This window comes from Petaurus breviceps, unplaced genomic scaffold (assembly GCF_028583685.1).
Source record: "Petaurus breviceps papuanus isolate PSGF00001 unplaced genomic scaffold, PetGlider_PUasm1.0 90804, whole genome shotgun sequence".
Taxonomy (NCBI): domain Eukaryota; kingdom Metazoa; phylum Chordata; class Mammalia; order Diprotodontia; family Petauridae; genus Petaurus; species Petaurus breviceps.
In genome coordinates, this window is record NW_027187348.1 from 3,012,453 (window position 1) to 3,026,540 (window position 14,088).

Consider the following 14,088-nt stretch of genomic DNA (forward strand, 5'->3'; position numbering starts at 1 on the left):
GTGGGGATTAGGGGGAGGAAGGTGTATAGAGACTGGAAAGGTTGGGGGAAGAGCAGGTTATGAAAGGCTTTGAATGACAAACAGAAGATTTTATATTTATTCTAGAAGTGATAGGATAGAGGGTGCGGGAGGGGTGGGAGGTGGGGAGGCTGTTGTTCATTCCTGCAGACTTCACTCAGTGCCTGACAGATTGTCAAGTATTTCTTTAGAGGCATTCACACAAAATAATAACCTGATAGAACTAAGAACTGTTTTAATTCATATTTTTGGTTTTTTTTCAGCTATATACTATTGGAATGCAAAGGAAGTTCAAACACTGAATCTACTGCCAATCTAGGATGGAAGGTCTCATTTGAATAGCACAGCAGAAACTACAATTTTTAGCTCATCTTTCTGTGATTAGTTGGGTACAGTTTTCTTTCCTGCAGTTCCATGACCATAACTTGGTTCCCTGAGTACACATTTACCTTTGAAATGGCAATTTTTTTTGTGTAATCCAAACCCTGATTGTCAGTTCAATAATGTATTTGATGGGAATGATTTGATGTGATTACCTTAAAGGCACTGAGGAAATGTATTTCTTTAGATGGGCTTCATTAATAGCATTTGCATGTAAGTCTGGTGGGAATATCTTTTTAACAGGATTTAATCCAGCTGATGACACCATGCCAAATTTCCAGGATGATGGATTTTATAGATAGCTGAAAGGAAGGGGGAATATCTCCAATACTTTGTGAAATATTATCTGTATAATAAATATATGGGCAGCCAGAACTCTAGCAATGCCAGGGGGAAAAAAGCATCAGTGTAGAACATGTTAGAGAGTGTCCTCAGAAAATAATGAGACAAAGAAGCAAAATCTCCAGAGACCTTGGCATGGCATAGCTCAGATAAATTACATTGTGATATAGTGCTAAAATGGATAGGAACTATACACCAGGGCCTGATCTACCTCCTCATTCCCCAGGGGCTCTCCATAACCTTTTCAACAGCTTACATTAACATAGTACTTTCCTAAGAACCATCCTTTGAGGTTGGTAGTAAAAACGTCATCATCTCTTCTTTCAGCTAAAGATATTGATGCTTGGAGAGCTTAAATAAATTGTCCATGAGCACATAGATGGCAGAACCAGGAATGGATCCAACAAGTCCAGTTCTTTTACCATTCTAATATGCTATCTCCCTTGGTCAACTTGGCAATCTAATGATCATTGCCTTCATAGCCTTGTCTAATCTTAGCTTCTGCTACTGCCTAATGTGTGCTTTTCATTCTACAAAACTGTTTCTTTGTCAGTCAGTAAGCATTGATCAAGTTATACTATATATTAATATATGCACATATATGTATATATTATACATAGTACTTTGCAAACCTTAAGTGCTCTATAAATGATAGAAATTATTATCATTTTCCCTTCATTCCTTCTATACCAGTCTCTCTCTTCACCCTCTCAGCAGAGGACCTTGCTTCCTATTTTGCTGAAAAAATTGAAGCCATTCCCCATGAGTTCCCTCTACCACTATACTCTACCATGCAAAACCCATTGGCATTATTGCTTTTTCCTTTACTCCAATTTGATGAGGACTTTCTTACCAGGGACAATTTCTCTTCTTGTAACCTTGGTCCTCTACCATCTACTCTTCTCTGGCAAAATCCCCTGTCTCTAATCTTTGGTCTCTCTCTGTTCTTGATTACTTCCCTGTTGTCTACTAATAGGCCCAAGTCTTCTCCATTCTTAAAACAAAAGAAAAAAAAAAAGAAAAAACCTTAACCCTCATTTGACCTTACCACTCCCTCCAGCTATTATTATTCTATATTTCTCCTCTCTTTTACAGCCAAACATAGAAAAAAACAGTATTCTTTGCTGTCACTTTTCATCTCCCTCCTCAATCCTTTGCAATCTGACTTCTGGTGTCATCACTCAACTGACATTGTTTTCTAAAGTTGCCGATGACCTCTTAATAGCCAATTGCATTGACTTTTTTTGGTGTCCTTCCTCATTCTTCTTGACCTCTTTGCTCCTCCTAAATACTCTTTCCTCCTTTATGGATTTCTGTGGTTCTTCTAACTCGCACTTCTCTTCGTAAATGTTCACTCCTAGGTCTTCTCTGCAGAATCATCATCCATGATTGTCGTCCTAGGCTCTATTGCGCTCCTCTTCTCATCTTTTTCTACTCTTTTCTCTCCCTAAATCATTAAATGATGATTTAATCATCATCTCTATACAGATTGATAAATTGAGCTCCATTCTCTTGAGTTCTATATTCACATTGCCAGTTGCCTATTCAACATTCCAACTGGATGTTCATCAGTTATTTCAAATTCAGGATGCCCAAAACAGAGCTCCTTATCATCCCCCAACCTACCTCTCCTGACAACTTTCCTGTTTCTGTCCTTCCCTCCAGTCACTCAGGTTCATAAATACTCCTCACTCTCTCTCATTTCATTCTCTCTCTCTCTACTCTCTCTCATTTCCAATCAGTTGCCAAATCTTGCTGATACAACCTCTATAACATTCCTTGCATCCATCTCCTTCTTTCCATTTACATGACCACCACCCTAATTCAGGTCCTCATCATTTCTCACATGAAAAATTGAAGCAGTCCTTTAATTGGTCTGTCTATTTTTAGTCTTCCTCCTCTCTAATCCATCACCAATGTGATATTCCTACAGTAAGGCTCTAATAATGTTTTTCACCTCTTTAAGAAGCTCCTATGGCTCCCTATTACCTCATAGAAGTTGATTTGGAGAGAACTTTAGCATCCACTTAGTCTAATGTACAATGAGAGGAAATCCTCTACCTTTGTATCCCAGTGCTTAGCTCCTCTCCAGGCCCTCTATTCCACTTTCGGCAGTTCTAATTGTTTGGAAGTTTTTCCTGACATGGAGCTTAAATTTACTTCTTTACAACTTATATGCATTGTTTCTGCTTTTGCCTTCTGAGGACAAACAGAGTAAGTCTAATCCTGATTTTATATGAGGAGCCTTCAAAAACTAATAAAAAAATAGCATTTATGTAGCCCATGAAGATTTGCAGAACACTTTATAAATGTTATTTCACTTGATACTCACGACAACCTGTGAAGCAGGTGCTATTACTCCCATTTTGCAGGTAGGGACATTGAAGTAGAGAGAGGTTAAACAACTAGCTCAGAGTCCCACAGCTACTAAATATCTGAGGTAAAATTTGAACTCAGGTTTTCCTGACTCTAAACTCTGTGCTCCATGCATTGCACCAACTACCAGAACCTTGGTTTAGAAAGAACAAGATCATCCACTGCATCCTGGGTCATTGACAGTCATCTTGACTTTTGTCTTGCCACTGGACTCACATGACCCTGGAGGAAATAGTGAGGCTGATAACTTTGCATAGCTCTGCCTCACTTAAACTTAATTTATGAGCAAGTCAAGACATCACTCTCCTGATGTTATTGGTCCTCTTCTGAATAAAGGATGAATAGCAACAAACTACTTACCTCTACTTAAAGATAGTTATATGTATATATGTATATGTATGATATATGTGTGTCTGTGTGTATTTATACATGTATATGTATACAGATACATATATATGTATGCTTATCTCCCGAGTCTTTTCTTTTCTAGTTCAAATGCCCCCAGATCCTTCAAATGATCCTCATTTTACAGACTCAGCCTTTCACCATCCTGCTTCCTTTCCTCTGCATGCTCTCCAACTTATTTCTGTTGTTTTTAAACTGAACACAATAATCTTGCTACGACCTGGCTAGGGCAGAGTACGCAGAGACCATCACCTACTTATGGCTGGAAGTTATGCAGTTCGAGATCTCATTAACTTTTTTGGCTGCTACATGACATTGCTGACTCATCCTGAGTTTCCAGTCCATTAAATCCCCCATTTCTTTTTCGGACAAATTGCTGTCTTACCATGCCTTTCCTATTTTATACTTATGAATTTGATTTTTTGAACCCAAGTATAAAACCAAATCTTGCTGAATTTCATTTTATTAGAGTCATTCAAATGATTTCTAAGCTTTTTTGATCACACACCCTAGTAATAAAAAAGTTTTGAGCACATCCATTTTATACATATTTGTTTAGAAATTATAGACATGTACTACTATACTAGAAATAATATATTACATGAATTTTAAAACATACACAAAATAAAGAAATTTAAAAGGAGAATTATGAAATAAATACTAGTTTAAAGTAATTAAAAAAACTATTATGGTTTGAATGGTATGAAAACTTTCTGTTCTTCTTAAACATTACTGTAATATTTATTTTAAACCATTTAAATTTAATGTTATTTATATATTCTTAAGATATTAAAATATTTAGAATTTTAAAATAATATTTAATAAAATCAAAATATTTTTAAATAATATTTTTAGAATATGTTTTTAAATGGCTGCCTTGGTAAGAGATGGGGCTGGATTTTGGGACCAGTATGTGTTGGTAAGGAAAGCGGGACTTGGAGCTTTGGGAGCTATGAATTAAGTTGAGTGGGACTAGAGACCAGATAAGGGGAATATAACAAAAACAGAATAGTATTTGTGGGGACAAAACATATTTAATCCAAGATAGAGATAGCAGCATCAGTGCTCTTTAAGACTATAGGACCTCAACTCTGGCAGTACCTACCATCAGTGGAGTCGGTGCAGCAACAGCACCAGCAGTAACAGTAAGAGCTGAGGTCCTGTTGGTTTCACCAACCTCTTCCCTTCTGCAGAAGGAGCTGACCATGAACTTGGGGATGGTTATAACTAAAACCCTTGCACACGCAGCAACTGCTCAGATGTTATTGAGAAAATCTACCCTCCCCCCCAACCCATGTAAACATAACCTACTGCCCAGATTGCCTCTTTAGTGGGCGCTTCTGGAGAAGAGGGTATTGGAGTTGTATTTGAGACATACTCAGTGATTGGTAATCGTGGTCAAGATGGGATATGAATTATCTTCATATTGTTTAATCCTATAAGATGCATTGGAGAATGGACTATCTCATTCAGTCCATTGGGGTGCATTTTGTGGATGAATTGGGGTGCATACACCTTCATTTTGGAGATCACTGACTTGGTTTATCAAGATCTCTTGGGATCCTGACCTGGTTATTCAGTATGTTAAATATATTTTATAGCTTTATATCATCTGAAAATTTGATGAACATACCATCTAGGCTTTTATCCACATCATTGGAAAATATTTTAAACAGGATGGTGCCAAGTACAAATTCTTGTTAGGTTGACACTGAACTCTGAATCCAAATGTTTAACCAGTTCTAAACCTAACCAACTGCACTATTGTCAAGTTCATGTCTTTTCATCTTCTCTGTAAGAATAGCACAAGATACTTAATCAAACTTGTTATCCTTTTTTTTTTTTTGCTTTTTGGAGGGCAATTGGGGTTAAGTGACTTGCCCAAGGTCACAAAAACTTGTTATCTTATACATTAGGATGTAAACTCCTTCAATATCACTTATAGGTCTGCCCAAAGAGATCATAAAAAAGGGAAAAGGACCTATGTGAAAAAATATTTATAGCAGCCCTTTTTGTGGTGGCAAAATATTGGAAACTGAGTGGATGCCCATCAATTGGGGAATGGCTGAATAAGTTGTTGCATATGAATGTAGTGGAATACTATTGTGTAATAAGAAATAATGAGCAGGCAGGTTTCAGAAAAACCTGGAAAGATTTGTATGAACTGACACAAAGCAAAATGAGCAGAATGTACACAGTATCAGCAACACTGTGTGGTGATCAACTATGAATGACTCAGCTCTTCTCAGCAATGCAATGATCTAAGACAAGTCCAAAGGACCCATGATGGAAAATGTTATCCACATCCAGATAAAGAACTGATGGACTCCGAATACAGATTGAAACAGACTTTTTTCACTTTATTTTTTCTCAGGTTTTTTTTTTTTTTCGTTTTGATCTGTTTCTTCTTTTGCAACTGTGACTAATATGGAAATACGTTTTACATAATTGCACATATATAACCTCTATCAAGTTGCCTACCATTTTAGGAAGAAGGGAGGGGAGAGAAGGAGGGAGAAAAATTTGGAACTCAAAATCTTGCAAAAATGAATCCTAAAAATTGTCTTGACATATAATTGGGAAAAAATAAAAAGCTATTTAAAAAAGAAGGTAAGCTCCTTGAGAGTGGGGACTGTTTCACTTTCACTTTGCATTCTTAGTTCATGCCTAGCATGAGCATCCTCCAAAGTTCTCATTACAAGTATAGTAAACTCCATTTATTCAGTAACAAATGAAGGCAAAACATTCACCACGTGTAACTCAATCATTTAGTAATTTTTCAATTCAATCACAAAGTACTCCACTCTTGGGTAGTACGTTCACAAAGTCTTCTCTCTTCGCAACTAGAGATTAGTTTCCAATCATAAACAAAGTACATTCATTTGGTCAGTCACAAAGTACAAAGGTGAAAAGTTCTCCACCCCTGGATCACAACTTAATTACAATATCATCAGTTACCACCAAGGACCCTCTCAAGGGGTAGTTGAAAGCACAAAAGCCAGCCACCCCTAGGTCACAACTAGGTTACAATATCATTGCAGCATTCAGTGCCCAAGGAGAGGTCTTTTCTTCATCTTGACCCAAGGCAAGTTCTCAGCAGTTTCTGTTCCTGGGAAGACAGAGCTCAACAAAGACACAGTAACATTTATGCACATTGTTGGCATCCGATTCAATTCATTTTCTGCCTGTGAAATCAGCCTAGGCCCAACAAGGTCTGAGGCCTCTATCAACAAATAAATATGACAAAATAACATCAGAACAGATAGACCAAGTACGGCACCACAGTCATGCCTCCTCAGTTCTTGGCAGCTCCACTGGTCCTCAAAAGTCCTGGGCAGCTCCGGCTGGCAGTTCTCTCTCTCTCTCTCTCTCTCTCTCTCTCTCTCTCTCTCTCCTACTCTCTCTCTCTGCCTTCACAATGCTGTTCCAGAAGTGCTTCTGGCCTCTCTCGGCTTGGGCCTCTCCTTATACATGGCACCAGCTCCTCCTAGTTCAACCCTTTCTCATCATGTCAACAAATCCATCTCACTGTGGGGCTCAAATTCCATTACCATTACAAGTGTTTAGCACAGTGCCTGGCATAAAGTAAGTTCTTAATAAATGCTTGTTGATTAATTGATTACTAAACTTGAGGTAAAGTATATCTATAGTATTCCTCTCATATAATAATTTTGTAATCCTGACCAAAAAAAGGAAATAAGGCTGTCCTGGCATGACCTGTTCATGATCAAGTTATACTGCCCTTCTTCACTTTCTGGATATTCACCAACCTCCATCTCTTTAATGACTTGTTCTAGATTTTCCTAGGAATCAAAACCAAGTTCTCTGGATTCTGGTCTGCTGATCTGTTTATATAGAAGTTCTTTTCCTTGACTTTTAAAGCCCTTCACGACTGGTCCAACCATTGTGGAGAACAAGATGGAACTATGCCCAAAAAGCTATAAAAATGTATATACCCTTTGACCTAGTGTAGCAGCAAGCACCCCAGGGTCCCCAGGGTAGCTGCCAACACAGGTTCTTAGATATGCTTTGATAAAGGAAAGCAACTCAAAATGGGTTAACAAGCTTACTTTAATCAATCAAACATATGTCATTTACCTAGTTCAGGGGCAAAAGGTCAGCACCCCGAACTTCAGAGTATGCAGAGGTTACAAGCATAAGTTACAAGAACATTCAGCAGACAGGCCTCCAAACTATTCAACCATTACATCCATACCAAATCACAGTTTCCAGAGAGGGAAGCATCAACATCTGGGTTTTTCAAAGCCGGGGGGCTCAACGGCTGCCCAGAGTCTCATCTGGTCAAATCACACAACACTTTTCAAAGTGAGCCCCAAAAGCCTCACATCAGGGCTTTTATAGCCTTCTCCTGGCTCAGAGAATGTAACAACCCTCTTGACCCACTGCCCAATTACAAAGTATCTCCTGAGAAACAAGCCTCCCACCACAGGCTCCAGGTGCACTTAAGCCTAAGGGCAGGGAAGATCTTAAAAATTTACATTCCCATTACACCTAGGAATACTATTATTAGTCTGTATTCCAAAGAGATGAAGAAAAATATTTTGTGGTGTCAAAGAATTGGAAACTGAGGCAGTGACTATCAGTTGGGGAATAGCTGAACACATTATGGTATATGATTGTGATGGGAGATGGTTTCAAAAAAACCTGGGAAGGCTTATATGAACTGATACAAAGTGTAGTGAGTAGAGCCAGGAGAACATTGTATACAGTAATGGTAATATTATAATAATGATCAACTATGAAGACTTAACTACTTTCATTAAAACAATGATCCATGACAATTCCAAAGACTCATGATGAAAAATGCTATCTACTTCCAGAGACAGGACTAATGTGTTCTAAGTGCAGATGGAAGTCTATTTTTTAAATTTTATTTTTCTTGCTTTTTTTTTTTTGTAAAATGGCTAATATGGAAATATGTTTGTATGGCTTCACATGTATAATGATTATCAAATTGTTTGCCTTCTCAATGAGTGGGGAAGGGCCTGGAGGGAAGGAGAGAATTTGGAATTCAAAATAAAAGAATGTTAAAAAATTAAAAGAAAAAGAAAAGAAGTAAAAAAGAAAACTCATAACAATCTGGCTCCAACCTACCTTTTCCAGGAATTTTACATATTTGACCTTTGCTTACTCAATTTCTTTGGCAACTGCTTTTAATGATGTTTCATGCTTTATCTGTTGTCTAAAATATATACCACTTGTATGTAGAGCCTGGGCCTGGTCCCATATAGACACCAATACCTCCTTGTGCTCCTCTTCCACTATTTCTGCAGGCACTCTGCCACTCTGGATACATATGCAGTATTAGGTCCTGATTCCTGGCACTGTTGCCAGTCCCACCTTCCAGAGTTGCAAGCCTGCCAATTATCAACAGAGTCCCTCAAGTATTGCTTATAGTGTTCCCAGATCATCTCCGGTCTCTCCAAGGGTTTAGTGAACAAAGAAAGTGACTTTGACCTTTAGAGAATGTGGATTCCCAGTAAATTAATCTAAAAGTACTATACTTGGATTTAAGAGAAGTGGATTCAAATTCTGATACCAATACTTACTATTTATCTAAATGCTGAAGTCACTTAACCTTTCTGAGCTTGTTGTTGTTCAGTCATTTCATTTGGGTCCAACTCTTTGTGGCTCAATTTGGAGTTTTCTTGGAAAAGATTTGCCGTTTCCTTCTCCAGCTCATTTTACAGATGAGGAAACTGAGGCAAATAAGGTTAAGTGACTTGCCCAGGGTCACACAGTTAGGAAGTGTTTGAAGCCAGATTTGAACTCATGAAGATAAGTCTTCCTGGCTTCAGGCCCAGTTTTCTAAGAGCTTAAATCTCTCTGCAAAATGGGACCAATAATACTTGCATTATCTAAAAACCCTAAATGCAAATTCTTTTTTTATGACAATATTTAAAGCATGCTCAATTCTAAGAAACATGGTTACTTGTAAACCCAGAAATTGGAGCATTATATGACCTCCAGTTCTGTACCAAAACATGAATAGGGTAAGCCAAATGTTGAGGTGTTCCTCATGGGATATGATAGTTTTGGTTTAAGACTGCCTTTAGCCAAATTGTGTGTTAGTTCCCTGTGGTGATAGCAAGTCAGTTAATAAACATTTATTAAGCACCTACTATGTGCCAAACACTGTGCTAAGCACTGAGAATGCAAAGAAAGTCAGAAGACAATTGCTTTCAAGGAGCTCACAGTCTATTGGAGATGATCACATGCAAACAGCTATATACAAACAGTATAAATTTGAAATAATTAATAAGGAAGAATTGGAATTAAGAGGAATTAGGGGGGCAGCTAGGTGGTGATGTGAATAGAGCACCGGCCCTGGAGTCATGAGGACCTGTTCAAATCCAGCCTCAGACACTTAGCATTTACTAGCCATGCGACCCTGGGCAAGTCACTTAACCCCAATTGCCCTGCCTTCCCCCTCCAAAAAGCACAAAAAAAAAAGGAATTAGGAAAAGCTTCCTATAGAAGGTAGTATTTTAGTTGTGACTTAAAGGAAGATAGGGAACCTAGAAGGTAGTGATATGGAGGGAGAACATTTTAGGAGTGAGGGACAGTCAGTGAAAATGCCCAGACTTAGGAGATGATTCCTTGTTCAAGAACAAGAAATATAATCTGAGATGTGATGGGAGGTTGGAGATAAGCAGAAATGTTAGAGTTGAAAAAGTAGATTTAAGAATCACCAGCATGATAAGAAAGGATGAGCAGGATGTTTTCAGAAAAATCTGGGAAGACTTATATGAACTGATGCAAAATGAAGTGAGCAGAACCATGATAACATTGTACACAGTAACAGCAATATTGTAATAATGATCAACTTAGCTTCTCTGATCAATACAACTACCTAAGAGAATTCTGAAGGACTTATGATGAAAAATGCTATCCTCCTCTAGAGAGAGAATGGATGAACTCTTGAGTGCACATTGAAGTATGCTTATTTATAAACTTCATTTTTCTTGGTTGTTGTTTTTTTTTTTTGCATTTTCTTTTGCAACATGGCTAATATGGAAATGTTTGCCTGACTTTGCATGTATGATTGATATCATCTTGTTTGCTTTCTCAGTGGGTGGGGGAAAAGGAGAGAAGTTAGAACTCAATTTTAAAAAAAAATTAATGTTAACATTTTTACATGTAATAAGGAAATATTTAATGAAATAAAAATATATCAACAAACAAACAAAATGAACCACCAACATAACTGCTTCCAGGGTAGCTGATGAGGTCACCAAGTGAAAAAGTATAAAGGGAGAAAGGAAGAAGGTATAGGAAAGAGCCTTATAGGACAGCCATGGCTAGTGGTTGAGACCTGAATGAAGATCTAGCAAAGGAGACTGAGGAGCAGTCATGTAGGTAAGAGGAGAACAAGGAGAGAGTAGTAACTTGAAAACCTCTAGAGAAGTAAGTATGAAGAAGCAGAAGGTGATTGACAATGTCCATCAGGTTAAGTAGGGTATAGATCTGAGGTTCCTAAACTTATTTGGCCTACTGCCCCATTTACCAAAAAAAAAAAAAAAAAAAAAATTATTCAGTTCCTCCCACCCCCGCCCTGAAATCTACTTTCTTTAACTCTTTAACATTTTGTTTTAAAATTTGCAACATTTCAAAAAAGTATAAAATTTTTTTTTAAATGGCACATCTTAATTTAATAATTTATTGTAAATCTGTGGGGTTTTCTGCACTGAAATTTTGATGATGCTATATTGTGTTATATAACTGTATAGAATCATATTATAAACAAGTCATTACACACACATATTCCTGTTGATGCATCCTGGACTTCCTGACATTGTGCAACAGACTTATCTGCCAACACTTGCTTATTTAGACCTGTCAGCAGACTTGACCACTGATTGGTTATAAATTTTGTGTGTTTATTTGGAAAACAATGTAATCACTATGACTTTAACTCTATTACACAACAGATGAAACATGTATGAAAGGTTTTTCTTAATTTTCTTCTCTTCTTTCCTTATGCTTCCACCCCCTTATTTTTATTCAATGCCTCCCAATTGTGCCTAAGGCTACTACCATCCCCCTTGATCTGTCCAGTGCCCCCCAGAGGGTGGCACTACCCACTTTGAGAACCTCTGCAAGAAAAGGTTAACAGATTTGGCAGCTTAGAGGTCACTAATAACTTTGGAAAGAGCAGTTTCAACTAAATAATGAACTAGGAAGCCAGATTGTAGGGTTGAGAAGAGCATAAAAGGAAAGGAAGTAGAGTCATTATTTATAGATGGCCTTTTCAAGTTTAGCCATGGATCAAACGACAGTTTTCTGAGGACAGGTGAGACATGGGCAAGTTAATAGACAATATGAAGTAGCCAATAGAAGGGAGAGATTGACGTTAAATGTGAGAGTGGGGATGATGGAGGAGGCAATCTGATGGAAAAGGGAGGATGGCATGGGATCACTTATGCAGGTAGAGGGAAAAGGAGAAAGGGCATCTCGTTATGTAAAACAGAGTGAGGAAGGAAGACAGAGTGGCAGGGGATATATGGAATTTGTGAAATGAGCAGGAGGAGAAATAAATACATTTTCAGTTCTGTGTATTTTCCATTCTCATTTAGTAAGTGAATTTTCCAGTACTTGAAGACTTCTGTCTTTTTGTTCAGTCCTGAGTTGGATGAAGACCTTACTGTCATTTCTCTTTGGATTTCTTGATCTTATTTTGGGCTGGTACTCCTTTTAAATCTTTGCTGTATCACATGAGAGCTAGGTTCCTCTTTGACCTTTCATGAAATCATCTTAACCAGAAGAGTTGGAGGTGGTATTTAAGCCCATGTTTTCCTGACTCTTAGACCATTATTCTCTTTACTATGCCATATAATCAATCGATCACCAAGTATTTATAAACTGCCTACCATGTTTCAGGCACTAAATGCTGAGGATAAAAAAAAAGAGGTGAAACAGTTCTTGCCCTCAGGAAGCTTATATTTCATCAAGGGAGACAACGTGTGCATATTGTCATAAGATAATTTCTACTTTCCTTTTTACTGGCTCTAGTACAGTCATTTTATTTTCAAAGAAAATCAGTGAAGCTTTTTCTTGTGAAATTTAGCTGAATCCTTCAAAAATTTAACCCACGTGATTAACTGGTTAATGATAAAAGGAATTCTGACTCAGCTTTATTTACTCATGAAGAGCATTTCCTGGCTAGTTGCAAATTTCAGAACAGATCCCCTAGTGTCTACTGATCAATTTACAAGTTTATCTAATGTAAATTTTTCTCTTTTGCCACCAGTTCTTTGAAATGTAAACCTTCCCTTTTCCCTTTGCCAGCTGTAAAATTCCCAGCACATCCTTCCTGCTGATGTAACAGAAGACTATGCAGATCCCTTCCACATCATGATTTTCCCCATCATGGTTTTCATATATCCCAGGTTAGCATAAGAAATTAAATGGGAAATTGGGGGGGAGTTTTGTGGAAGCTTCAGATGACACAGAGCCTATGACCAGATACTTAAACCAGACTTTACAATAAGGTACTGTAAACATTCTATGAAAGAAAAAGAAAAAAAAATTCAGACTTCTCTGGTATGAAGGGGAGGGAGGCCAAGAAATGCTACCCAGATTTTCCAGATTGTGGAGGTACCAGATCTCTAATCTCCTCAATGTGGAAAAGATAACTGTATAAAAATTTTGGAAATTCTGCTTGTGGCTCACTGGTTATCTGGATACTATGGAACCTATGCTGAATATATAATAAACTGGTTATTAAAATATCTTGGTAAGTGTTGATAAATATGATTGGCAGCAGTACCAATAACAAATCCTTGAATATTTTCATATCGATATTGTATATAAGAGTCACATACAAATCAAATGAAGTTAATCATGAAGAGGAAGGAACTAATAGTTGGGGCAGGGAGTGGGGAGGGAATCAAGAAAAACCTCCCATAATAGGGGGCAAAAACTAAATTTCGAAGTAAAATCAGAGATTCCAGGGAGGTAGGGGTGAGAAGGAAGAGCATTCCAGGACCTTACAAGGATGATGAGTCACTAAAGGAGACTGAGAAAGAATGGTCATACAGGTGGAAGGAGAGCATAGAGAGAACCCTGTCAGGGGAAACCCAGAGAGGAGAAAAAGTGACCTACAATGTCAAATGCTGAAGAGAGCTCAACAAGGTTTAGAATTGAGAAAAGGACATTTTGGTCCTAACATTCTGTGATTACATATATATAGTATGTATATATTATATATATTCTATGAAAGAAAAAGAAAAAAAATTCAGACTTCTCTGGCATAAAAAGGAGGGAGGCCAAGAAATTTTACCCAGATTTTCCAGATTGTGGAGGCACCACATCTCTATTCTCCTCAATGTGGAAAAGATAACTGTATAAAAATTTTGGAAATTCTGCTTGTGGTTCACTGGTTATCTGGATACTATGAACTTGTGCTTTATATATATAATATATATATATATATATATATATTTATACATATAACATATATACTGCACTTCCTCCTTTTTTCTTTTTTAAAAAAATTATTTATGGAATAAAATAAGCATCTCCACAACACAGCACAACAAAAAA